At 38.1% G+C, this 12,117-nt stretch overlaps 1 pseudogene; it reads right to left on the reverse strand.

Moving 5' to 3' along the window:
• The window catches only part of LOC112407089 (thioredoxin domain-containing protein 17 pseudogene), a 60,321-nt pseudogene extending 48,740 nt beyond the window's left edge, over nucleotides 1-11,581 (reverse strand).
• Nucleotides 11,582-12,117: the final 536 nt, after the last annotated feature.

Raw genomic sequence — 12,117 nt, forward strand, 5'->3', positions numbered from 1 at the left:
TTCAGTGACTCTATCGGGAGCAATAGTGTGACTTAGTCAGAAGAACTACGAAGAGCTCAGATATTTGTGGATAAATGCCATTTCTAATTGTGCATGACTATTTTGTTTGCTACTTGTGAATCGCTATAACTGATTTTGTTTTTTGCATGTTTAGATTCTAAATGTATTTTATACCAGAAAAAAAGATTTGATTTTTTTTTTTTTTTTGATGGTGTAGAAAGCAAAGCCTGATACCATGTGAACCAGATGTACTATTTTGGATGGAGTACAAGAAAACCTGTGAAGATTAACAGTAAATCTTTTTCTGTGCTCATAAACTGCTGAAAAAATTGGCATAAAATGTGCTACGACAAAATAAGTTATGTATGTATATCTTACTGGCTACAAATGAGTGAATGACCAAGGTAGTGTTTGCTCTTTAGAAGGCGAAGCTTAAGCAGAGCCAAGGGTACATTTCACATCCCAAAGCATGCCTTCCATTTCCCTTATTATGTAAATTATTCTCTGATAGAAACCTAGCTGTTTCAGGTGGAACTTTCACCCTTACGGGACATTCTCTAGCCAAGCCCCACATGACCTCTGTCACAATTACTCTCTAAGTGCACACTCATAAAATAATCTCATATAGTACATGTTTAAATATTTTGAACTATGTTATCTTTGTTATTAATGTCCAACCTTTTATATCTCTATTTCCTGCTTCTACAACTAGCTTCCTTGAGATGAGCGTTCGTATTTTATATGCCTGTCTACATGTCCGCAGAATCAAAGAATAATACAAGGGTTCACTAATCTAAAAAATGTCCTTCAATTTAGAAGAGACATTTTCTGCCAGAGAATGTATAGTAAATCATTGTGAAGTGTTGGATGACTTCATTATTTATTTATCAGGTATTCATATAATGCCTACCAGGTGCCAGCCACCAGTATGTTAATGTATTTGAAAAATATATTAACTCACAGAATCTTTGTAGCAACCTAATTTCAATAAGTTCTCTTACTATCTTTCCCATTTTACAGATGAGGAAACTGAGGCACACAGCAGCATTACTGCTAACAGATAATAAATTGCAGATGCAGAAATCAGACCCAGGCAGTCTAGCTCTAGAATCTGTGCTTGTTTCAGCCACTATGCTCTACTGCCTTGGATGGCCATGCTGTGTTGACTCTACTTTCTCTTCACCTCATAGTAGTTTGGTTACTATCAATTACATATCATACATACTCTTACCTCAGTAATGATTGTGAGGTGTCTTGGACTAGGTTGTTTCTTTCACATTCAATATAGAACACATTTGCAAAAGCATTCCAAATACTCCCTTGCCACCTCTCTTACCAACTTCCTTTTTTTTAAGATTTAAGCTTTTTAAATTGAAGTATAGTTGCTGTACATTATTATAAGTTACAGGTGGACAATACAGTGAGTCACAATTTTTAAAGGTTATACCCCATTTAGTTATTATAGAATTTTGGCTATATTTCCTGTGTTGTAAAATTTATCCTTGTAGTTTATTTTATACATAATAGTTTGTACCTCTCAGTCTCCTACCCCTTCCCTCTCCCCACTGGTAACCACTAGTTTAATCTCTATATCTGTGAGTCTGCTTCTTTTTTGTTGTATTCACTAGTTTCTTGTGTTTTTTTAGATTCTGCATATAAATGATATCATACAGTATTTGTCTTTCTCTGTCTGACTTATTTCACTTAGCATAATGCCCTCCAAATTCACCCATGTTGTTGCAAACGGCTAATAATTGCCATTGTGGCTTTGATGTGCTCCACTATTACAGTATAACTTACAACAATGCTACCCTGTTATTTTTAAATTATTGTTTAGCCATTGAGAATAAACATTCCTATTTTGGTTTCTTTTCCTCTAATCTATTCTGGCTACGTATACAGTGTTGGTGCCTTTTGATGGAAAATAGAACACCAAGAACTTCTATCTTGGCATCAGTTTCAGGTCCCATAAAAACAAATCTGCATTAGACTCTTCTAGTGCTTCCTTATAGCTGAGACGGGAAATCATCATCATATCCTCAATCTGCTCCCAGAAGCTACTCAGCAGATCCAGCCAAGCTGTCCTGAAACAGGAGTTCACCCTGAGAACCTGCATGTATTAAAAGCAGTCTTTTAAAGTTCCCTTTATGCTAATAAAGAAAGGTCCATTGTAAAGACGTCTGCACTTGAAGTAAAGGGACGGTATTCTATGTGAATGTTGCCATCACATCCTCATCGGCCCATCCACCAGCTACAGGATGCCTTTCTCTGCCTCTAAGTGCCAGAGCATCTGTATAATGCGAGTAGATTTGATGGGAGCTGGGGAAGAAAGGGGCCAGGGGATGAGAGAGCTATTGTGGAGGAAACCTTTTAGCGTGTGCCCCCTGTGGAGGGGGGAAGAGAGAAATGATCAAAGGGCTCACAAGAAGCGAAGTTTCCTCTAAGAAGACAGATAAAGGACAAAGGTTGTTATATTAAAATATCTAAGGAACTCTCAATGCAGCGTGGAGAAGCAGAACACTAGCACAATGCTCTTCGTATATGCTGCCAGCCTACTTTGTTCAGCAGTGTGACATACGCATTTAGGGCCAACCAGTCATTCAGGCCATCATCCCCAAAGTCTATGTGGAAGAATCTCGAAATGCACGGGACCCTCGTGCACATGCAAGGGGCAAAAAAGCCCTGTTTTGGGTAGCCTTTTAACCAGACTTACCTTAAATAAAGGCTGGCGTGAACACTTTTCAGAAAGCTCACGTTGCTTAAAATTGCTAATGGCAACTTACCTCCTTAACTTCAAACCTCTGTCCTCTATGTTATGTGCTCATGGCATAAAGTTGAGAAGAGACATGGCAATACATACAATTCACTCTACAAAAACTGAGCAAATACTATGGCTGGTAAAGGGATACATCATAGACTGTGCTCTCAAGAAACTTCTTTCACCATCTAGTAAAGATAAGAAGCATAAGCAGGTAATCCTAATACAATGTCAAAGACATAGTGTGTTATAGAAGGATCTGTTCCCAGGGTGTTATGGACAAATTGAGAAGGATCGTGCAGCTCAATCAGGGTGGGGCTTCATGGAGGAGTCAAAGTCTATGAATTTATGGTTAGTGGGTACATCCTTGTCATAGATTCCCTGCCTGGTGAAATTATGTTATGAATAAATTTGACATATTTAACATCTAGCCCTTAATATCTCACCTGCTTTTCTGATCCTGCCATTAGCAAGCATATCTTCCCTTTTCCCAAACCTGGTTGAAACTATTACTATCAAAACCTCAGTTACAGAGTGGATATATGTGTATGTATGACTGATTCACTTTGCTGTACAGCAGAGACTAACACAACATTGTAAAGCAACTCTACTCCAATACAAATTAATTAAGCAAAAAAAACCCCTCAGTTACAAAAGAGCTAAACATGGGACAGTCCCACTGTAGACCAATTATCCTACTTGGAATACCCAGGCCAGCTCTAGCTATGTTCCCCCTGTAGTCAGTATTTTCTCTGTCTGATTATCCTGCCATACTTTTGTCTTTATGTTTATTTCTCTTTGTAACAACTTCTCTTCCTCCTACCTCACCTTCTCCTCCATCCCACCCAACTCTGCCACAAACACAGACACACCACACACCCACATCACACCTGAGTGATTATACCTAGAACAAGTTCTACTCATCTCTTAAATGGTTTTTAAACACAAAAGGGTAACCTAGTAAAAGGGGATAATCGATAGTGTTATTTTAATTTCTGGGAAAAATAGTTCTGGAGACAAAATGATAGTTGCATTTAAGTCCAATTCCCAAATATATTTGGCTGTTGTACTTATAAAAGCTCCAAACTATTGTTTCCATTGTTGTCCCTGGTGAAATGAAGAGTCCAGGTCAAGACAGAAACCAGGGAAAATTGGGTCTGTACAGGAAGTAAATGACAGGTGTAGTTCATGATCCAAAAAGCCAATGTCTAGGCACTGTTCTAAAGTCCCTTATGTATATTAAGATATTTAATCCTCATAATTGCCTGATGAGATAAATACTATAATTATCGCCCTCACTTTACAGATGATAAAATGGAAGCATGGAAGGATAAGAAAACATGCTCGACGTCAGAGAGGTAGGAACTGGCAGAGCAAGACAGTTTGGCTCTGGAGTCTGAGCACAGGAGTGCCCACCACACACTCAGCACAGCAAGTTGGGCAGGGTCGTTAATAGGGCTTCACACGCAGCTTATCTTAATGGGACTGGAGCCCTGGTTCAGTAAGGGAGTCTGAATCAAATGGCAGGGCTAGGGCTTGTGTTCCATTATAAGGCATCTCCGAGACTCCTACCAAAGGCTTTCTCCTTGCCTGGGGCTGTCTTGTACTTTAGTTTACTTTATTTTGCTTATACCATTTAAAAGGCTACTGCTAGGCTTCGACACACATGACACTGTAAAATCAACTACACAGTCAGGAAAAAAAAGAAAGGACACACACCAAGAAATATTGAAGCTCTAAGGGGGAAGGGATTTGCTATAATTGAGGACTTAACACTAGGAAACTTTAGTCACTTACATTTTACTTAAACAACCTGACCTGCTTTCTTAAAAATCTGCTTTGAAACTCAGCAGGCCAAAGTAAAACTTCTGTATACCACCCTACCTTAGAGTTTTCATAACATTTAAAGAGATTTTAAAAAAAATTTTATTTCTGGGAAATTTTAATTTTAAATTAAAAATGATGTGGGTGTGTGGTGTGTCTGTGTTTGTGGCAGAGTTGGGTGGGATGGAGGAGAAGGTGAGGTAGGAGGAAGAGAAGTTGTTACAAAGAGAAATAAACATGAAGACAAAAGTATGGCAGGATAATCAGACAGTTAGATGGACTTATTTCTCAAGAGAATTTATTCTACTTTTAGACATATCAAATAATTTAAAAGTTTGTCTCAATATTGAATAAACTTTAATATAGCATGTAGAACAGCAACTGGTTCATCATAAAAGCTCAACGAATATTAGTTTTATTATTATTTTTTACGGGCAGTTTTGATTCAATGCATCATATAGGCATACCTATACATGTATTTAGAAAAGTTTTTTAAAATAGTGTGATTCTTAATCTCTTGATTGTTGACACACCCTTATACTAGGCAGCTTTTGTACCATAAGGAAAATGATCTGAACAACACATAGAAGAAATTGATTGCTGCTGGGTGGCAGATGCTGCAATAAAGCACTTTCTAATTAATTTGATATTAATTAAATTAATATCAAAATCCAGTAATTCATAAACTGTTGCTATCAGCAGCGGGACAAATATGTTTCTTGAGTATAATGTTGACGATATGCCAGTTAGTAATGTTCACATAACATGGCCTTAGTTAGACCAAAGCAACCCCTCCTCAATGCAGAGCTGATGGAGTAGAAATCACACCCATTGAGGCCACTGGGAACCTGAACCAGGAACCAGAGCTGTAGAGGGCATAAGATCTCACAGGTTGGCCGAGAAGTAAAGAGAAGACATTTTGCAAAGGAATTTGTCATCCTTCACAAAAAGAAGCTACATGGAGACAGAGAAGGACGATTGTCGACTGAAATACAAATGCACTATTATTGTTTGATGATCCAATGGGAATAACCCAGGAGTCTGAATTATTTATCATCAGCCCCTTTCTGTCCCTATATGCAGTGGTAATTATTATTAGGTTGGTTGCTAGAGAATCAGGCAAAGAAGCAGCTATTCTCAAAACTAGTCTGGAAAATATTAATTTCGGTTTGGGGAAAGACTTTTTAAATGGCTGTCAGGAATGCATTTGAAGTGGAATGAAAGGATCAATTGAATAGAGCTTCAATTTTCACAGTTTCCTATCAGGATAAGGAAAACAAAAGAAAACATTGTTTTCTAGAAAGCGTTATTTCATTGTGATTATAATGAGTGATTCTGGCCATTTATTTTTTCCTGCCTGGGGCCACCTTTTGCTACAGTATATTTTGCATATTAAGCAGGAAAAAAGCTAATCTTAAATTAATAACTGCACAAAAGCATACATTTTTGATAGGAAAAGGGCATTCATGTTTAGAGTTTATCAGGTATTAAAAACAGATATTTAACCTCTACATCTAGCCCTTTTATTTCTCATGAAAAATTTTCGAGTGCCTTATAAAGCTATCTGCAAAATTATCTATGTCATATAGACACAAAGAAGCATAGATCCATGAAAACTAGTGGCCTTTGGGAAGGCTTACACCTCTATAATAAAACTGAAATGTTGCTGTACCAGAAATGCCACAACTCAGTTTTCACCACTTGGAGTCTCTCATGATTTGTTTTAGCATTTGATGTTACTGATGATAATAATAATAATAAATGCCATTTATTGGCCACTTACTCTGGGTCAGACACCAAGCTAGGCTCTTGTCATTCCTTTAATATTTATGATAGTCTGCAAAGTCTGCAAGATGGCCATTATTCACCTCCACTTAACGGATGAGGAAAATAAAGCTCAGAGAGGTTAAGGAACCAGCATAAAGCGTACAGCAAATGAACTCTGGGGCTGGGATTCCCATGTTCATCATGGTGTCTCCACATCCTGCACCCACTGTGCTTCATCCCACCCCCTCTTCTGTCCTCTACCAGCCTGTCCCGTGATGTTCCGTCTGTGATGAAGGAAATGTTCTAAACCTGCACCTTCCAATGGTACTCAGTTGACTGTGGCTATTGGGCACTTGAAATGCGGATATTGTGTGACTGAGGAAATAAAGTTTTATTTTTATTTAATTTAAATGCCCACATATGACTAGTCGCTGCAGTATAAGACAGTGTAACAAACAAGGCAGAACCGTAACGCAGAAGACACCTACCCTAGTATACTTAGTAAGGATGATGGTTGGACTGAGCAATTTTTGATGGGCATCCTCCTACTTTCATTCTTTTCCAGTGAAATTCATTCATCACTGGCTGTGGGCATCATGAGGAGTACCATTATGCCTTGAGCGAGGGATATTGCATGAGGCTGTCCCCCGCTCCCCACTTCCCCCAGGTCTGCGAGGAGATCTGGTCCCCCTCCATTAGTATTCATGCCCACTGTCTACATCTGCTTCTCCTTCTTTTCTCCTGTCCACTAATGTACCATACACCCATAAAATTAAATATCCTGCTTACCCACACCATTAGTCTTCGGAATGGTAAGGGAAAGACACTTTAGAACTTCCTCTCTAAAAAAATTACACTTTCTTCTTTGAAGTATTATTAAATTTTATCTGCTATAACCAGCTTAACATCCTTAGAACTTCATAATGAGAGTGACAACTATTTCTCAATGCTGACTCTGAGTCAAGCAACCATCTCATTTAATCATTACCACAGCCCCATGAGGTGATGCTAACATATCCCCCATTTTACAGATGAGGAGCTCGTCTGGTTCACCTCAGAGTCCTCAACTCTTTCCACTGCTCTATCCTGTCATTAGCTTTCAAATTTGTCATCGTCTTCTACCTCTGCTACATATTAATCTTGGTTATGGGACAAATACATCTCACATAAAGAGAAGCATTTAAACAAATGTTGATACAAGAGAGTCTTGGAAAAGTCCCTTGTAGAATCCTAATCTTCTCAAGATCAATGTTGGCAGAACAAGAAAATGTGTAGAAGTTAAAGCCCAACTGAACTTATTTGGTTTAAAAATGAAATCTAATTACTGCTATAGATAAACTGCTGAGACCACATCTATGACAATAAAATTAGATTAACGGAGAGATGAGATTTGATTAACTACTTAGGATCATTCATCAAGATTTCAGTGTGTTAAATTCGATTCTATTAGGTGAGGAAAAAAAATACCTACCCGTGTAAAGTTATGCTCTTAATATGCATCCTTGTAGTACGACATGTGATGAGCACCCTGGGCTGAACCTGAAGGTCAAAAAAATGCCTTCTCAAAAGACCTGAAATAGCAATAAAAAAAACAAAAACAGCATTTCACTAACCCACAGCATAGTTCTTAAATTTACCTATCTGAAGCTGCTAAAGGAAGAGCAAAGCTGCATTTGCATATGAATCGGCTTCTAGGATTTCCAAGCTCTTTTACAGAGAAAGATGTTATCAAGAAAAAGTATCTCAATCTTCAGTACTTCTATTTCTTCATGAAAAGCAAAGGATGGAAGCAATTAGTCTCTGGATTTTGTTAAGTGCTTGTAGATCTAAGGATGCTTTTCTCCATCTAATGGTTTATCTACAGAATATTATTTAATGTGAAGTGTGTGTGTGAATATAAACTTTTTATTCTGACTTAGTCTAACTCTAATTCTCACCATCAAGCCCCCTAAAAATGGATATATTTTCAATCAGAGACAGGATCTACATTTTAAAAAATTAAAAACAGATAATAGATATTCTACTTTGATTATACTCGCTCCATTTTTCCAAACAACATTCTTAGCATGGGTATGAAATTATATTAACTGTTTCTAAATCTATTATATTAAAATTCCAAAGTATAATTCTACTTCCTTGATCCTGATTTCCTGAACAGGGATAGAAAGGCGTTTCTAAGCATCACTGCCATATTTTTTTCTTGGCGCCTGTGACTCTGATTTCCCTATGTACCAACTAATCTTATTTTCCCCACAAATCTCTATTAAACTGCATAGCTGCAGCTAGTCATTGCTCTGTACCCTTCTTCAAACGTAAAATCTCCGTCTCTAGGAGCACTCAGAGTCTGTCCAGGGACCCATTGCAAATGAAGATAAAATGACACTGTGCCTGGGGAGCTCTGGTCAGAAATGCAATTTTCAAGAAGATGGTGACTAGCGTCCAAAAGTATTCATGTCAATGAAACATGACAGGTGTCACCAGGAACAGAGATCCCAGGCAAAGGGAAATTAGAGCCTCTCATGTCCCTACTCATCTGTGGTTTCCTAATTGCAGTTGTTGGCATTAATTGATGCTGGTGTCATTTTTGATCATGTGGGGCTGTCTTGAGTACCTTGCATTTCCAAAGGGCTTGACATCCTGAGAGCCACAGCATGTTTGGATCAAATTTGCTTTCAACATGCCATGTTCAAGAATCTTCTTCCCGAAGGCTATTAGTGAAAATGACCTGGCAAATTCTTCGCCCCCTGAAACTGCACTTGCTGCTGAGGAAGCAATTCATGGCTTATCTTTCCTACAGCTGTAAGAGTTGCAGGGAGTGTAATAATTCATCAGTGTGGCTGTGGAGTTGTATAATCAGACATGTATTTCAGATAACTGTCTTCTCTCCCAGATGATGCCGTATGTTCTCCTTAGGTGTGCTCCAGAGGGCAATTGCATTTAATAAATGTTTTTATTGGTTTGAATGAGACAAAAGTAATTCTGAGTTGCAAACAAGATTTCTTCTTTAAGGGCAGAGTAACTTCTTGATTTTAGATACAGCATAAAAGTTTGCCATAAAGAAAAGAAAGGAAGCCCATATAGCTTTTCTTACTGATTTTAGATGGATTAGAGCAAGGGAATTTAACCCTCAAGTGCCATTTTGTTTTTCAGGAAACATGTGAATGCAGATCTGATGAAATATACTGCACATTAGCCATGGGTGACCTCCTGTTGGGTCTATTGAAGACTTACACAATTCACAGGACTAGGGGCAGTGAATTGCTTCCTTTGTTCCAAGAGCTTGAGGATTAACATTGTTTCAGCATTGAAAGCTTCATGACCTAAATGAAAAGCTGAGTCCAGGTTTATAATGATATGCTTATTGGCTCTGCATTTCCAACCTGTTATGTTTTCCATTTAAGATAATAAAGAATAATAGATACATCCATCAGCAGCAATGAAATCAATTATCAATGTCTTTTCTTACCATCATCATCATTATTATATTATTACCAGCATCATTGTATAAAATATTACATATCCATTGTACATTTCATTTAGTTTAATAAGAAGTACCTATTTGCTTTTGTCATACATTTAATACAAATACAACATATCTCTGGCACTTTGATTCAAACTTTTTTGTGATTTAGTTGTGTAAACAGCCATGTTAAGACAACTTTTTAAAATACTTCATGTCAGAATGACTAGGCATCTTAAGAAATCTGCTCTTTTAGGACAAAGGTTATTTCATGAATCCCTTTTATAAATAATGTCTATAAATGTCTTTTGAATGTCTATGAAATGATTTAAGGAAAACTGTCCCATCTTCGGCCACCCAGATGCATTTGTGTCTAGGGCCAGTGATTGTTTCTGCGAGATTTCAGCGCTTTTTTTCTGATCTCTCCTTCTCCCCACAGGTGGTTTATCTTTGGGGCTTGCCTCTACCTTCCCTTCCTCAGGAAACTGAGCTGGAACTCACAAACTCCCTCCATGAAGAGGTTTCCAGAAGACAAGGGAAGAGCTGGATGGCACATGTAAAACAAATAGTTACAAAGTATTTTATAGTTACTCCTTTTGAAAAATATTTTTATTGGAGTATAGTTGATTTACAATGCTGTGTTAGTTTCTGCTGTACACTACTATATATAAAATAATTAATAAGGACCTACTGTATAGCACAGGGAACTCTACTCAATACTCTGTAACAACCTATATGGGAAAAGCATCTAAAAAAGAGTGGGTATATGTAGATGTATAGTTACTCTTGGTTGTGGAAAATAAGGCCTCAAAAGCCTTCTTAAAGTTTAAAATAGAGGTAATGAAAAAACTTAGGATTTTATGTCTCTACAAATTGTTTCCATTGTCCCCTCTGCCTTCAGCTAAGTGCTATTGCTACCAGGTAAAAATAGAGAATAACAAAATATTGAAGGAATATATTTGCTTCAAAATTGAACAGGAAGAGAAAAATCCTTTAGGGAGCAAATGGCATCCAAGGAACAAGCTCATTACTCAACGCTGTGGAGACAGATGAGCTTTCTGATAAGGCAGCAAATGCACATCTGGGTCCACCAGCTGTATACTCCAAACGCTTTCTGAATATAGGGCGCCCACACTCCCCCAATATTCTTATTTATTGCTTATCCTCATTTATATAACATGTACCTTTGTAACATCTGACTTTTTAAAACACACACATACAAAAATGAATTATAAAAAAGTGAGGTAAAATATAAGTATACATAGAAACCCTAATATTTTACTCTACAACGAAATCCATCACCTTGTGTATACTTTGGGCTACCTGTACCCATATTTTGGAACATTGCTTCCTAAATCTTTTCATGCATGGAGCCAAGTTTAACCTTGAATATTTCATCTTGCACTTTTACTTTTTTAGTCTGCAGGCAATGCTTGATGTACAATGATTGCTGGCAATGGATATAATGATTTTTTATTTCTTCCAGTGGTTTGGTTACACAAACCTAGCCACAAATCTTTCATTTTCTCTTTGTGATATTAAGACTGCATAGTGGGACTTCCCTGGTGGCGCAGTGGTTAGAAATCTGCCTGACAATGCAGGGGACACAGGTTCGTGCCCCGGTCCGGGAGGATACCACGTGCAAAATTGGCTTTCCTCCTGTCAACCTTACCTATAGCTCCAATCCTATGTTTCACAGAAAGCTTTCTCAGAAGTTCTATGAACGGATTCAATCGCTCACTCTTTACTGCTCTCATTTCTGCCTCCCCCATAATCGTGATCTGCAGTATCCTCTCCTGTGCAATACAAACATGTGCCAGAGAACCCTGACCTCATTTTCCCCAAAACACTTTTAATTTTATTTATTTTTAATTAAAACAAATTTTTTTGGCCGCGCTGCGCGGCACGCGGGATTCTAGTTCCCCGACCAGAGATCAAACCCGCGCCCCTGCGTTGGAAGCAGTCTTAACCTCTGGACGGCCAGGGAAGTCCCCCCAAAATACTTTTTAAAACCTGTTGTTTATAATAAACACTCAGCTCCTGGTCTTGCAGGCATGCCTAAGTCAGAGTATTTCTCCCTGGCAGGTTTTTCTCCTAAGTCTTTGATTCTCCAGAGTGAGATTCCTCCTCCATCTCCCCAAACTGACCTCAGACTGTTGACCCCAAATTAAACAGTTCAGAAGTGTTCATCTCCCTTATAGAAAAGTGCCACTTTCTCTTTCTTCACCTCTTTTCCCCAACTCATCCCAGCTCTACCCAGAGAGCCTTCTTTAAGTAAATGAATTCACCTTTTAATGTGTCCTTAAGC

Source organism: Neophocaena asiaeorientalis, unplaced genomic scaffold (genome assembly GCF_003031525.2).
Source record: "Neophocaena asiaeorientalis asiaeorientalis breed wild unplaced genomic scaffold, Neophocaena_asiaeorientalis_V1.1 scaffold447, whole genome shotgun sequence".
Taxonomy (NCBI): domain Eukaryota; kingdom Metazoa; phylum Chordata; class Mammalia; order Artiodactyla; family Phocoenidae; genus Neophocaena; species Neophocaena asiaeorientalis.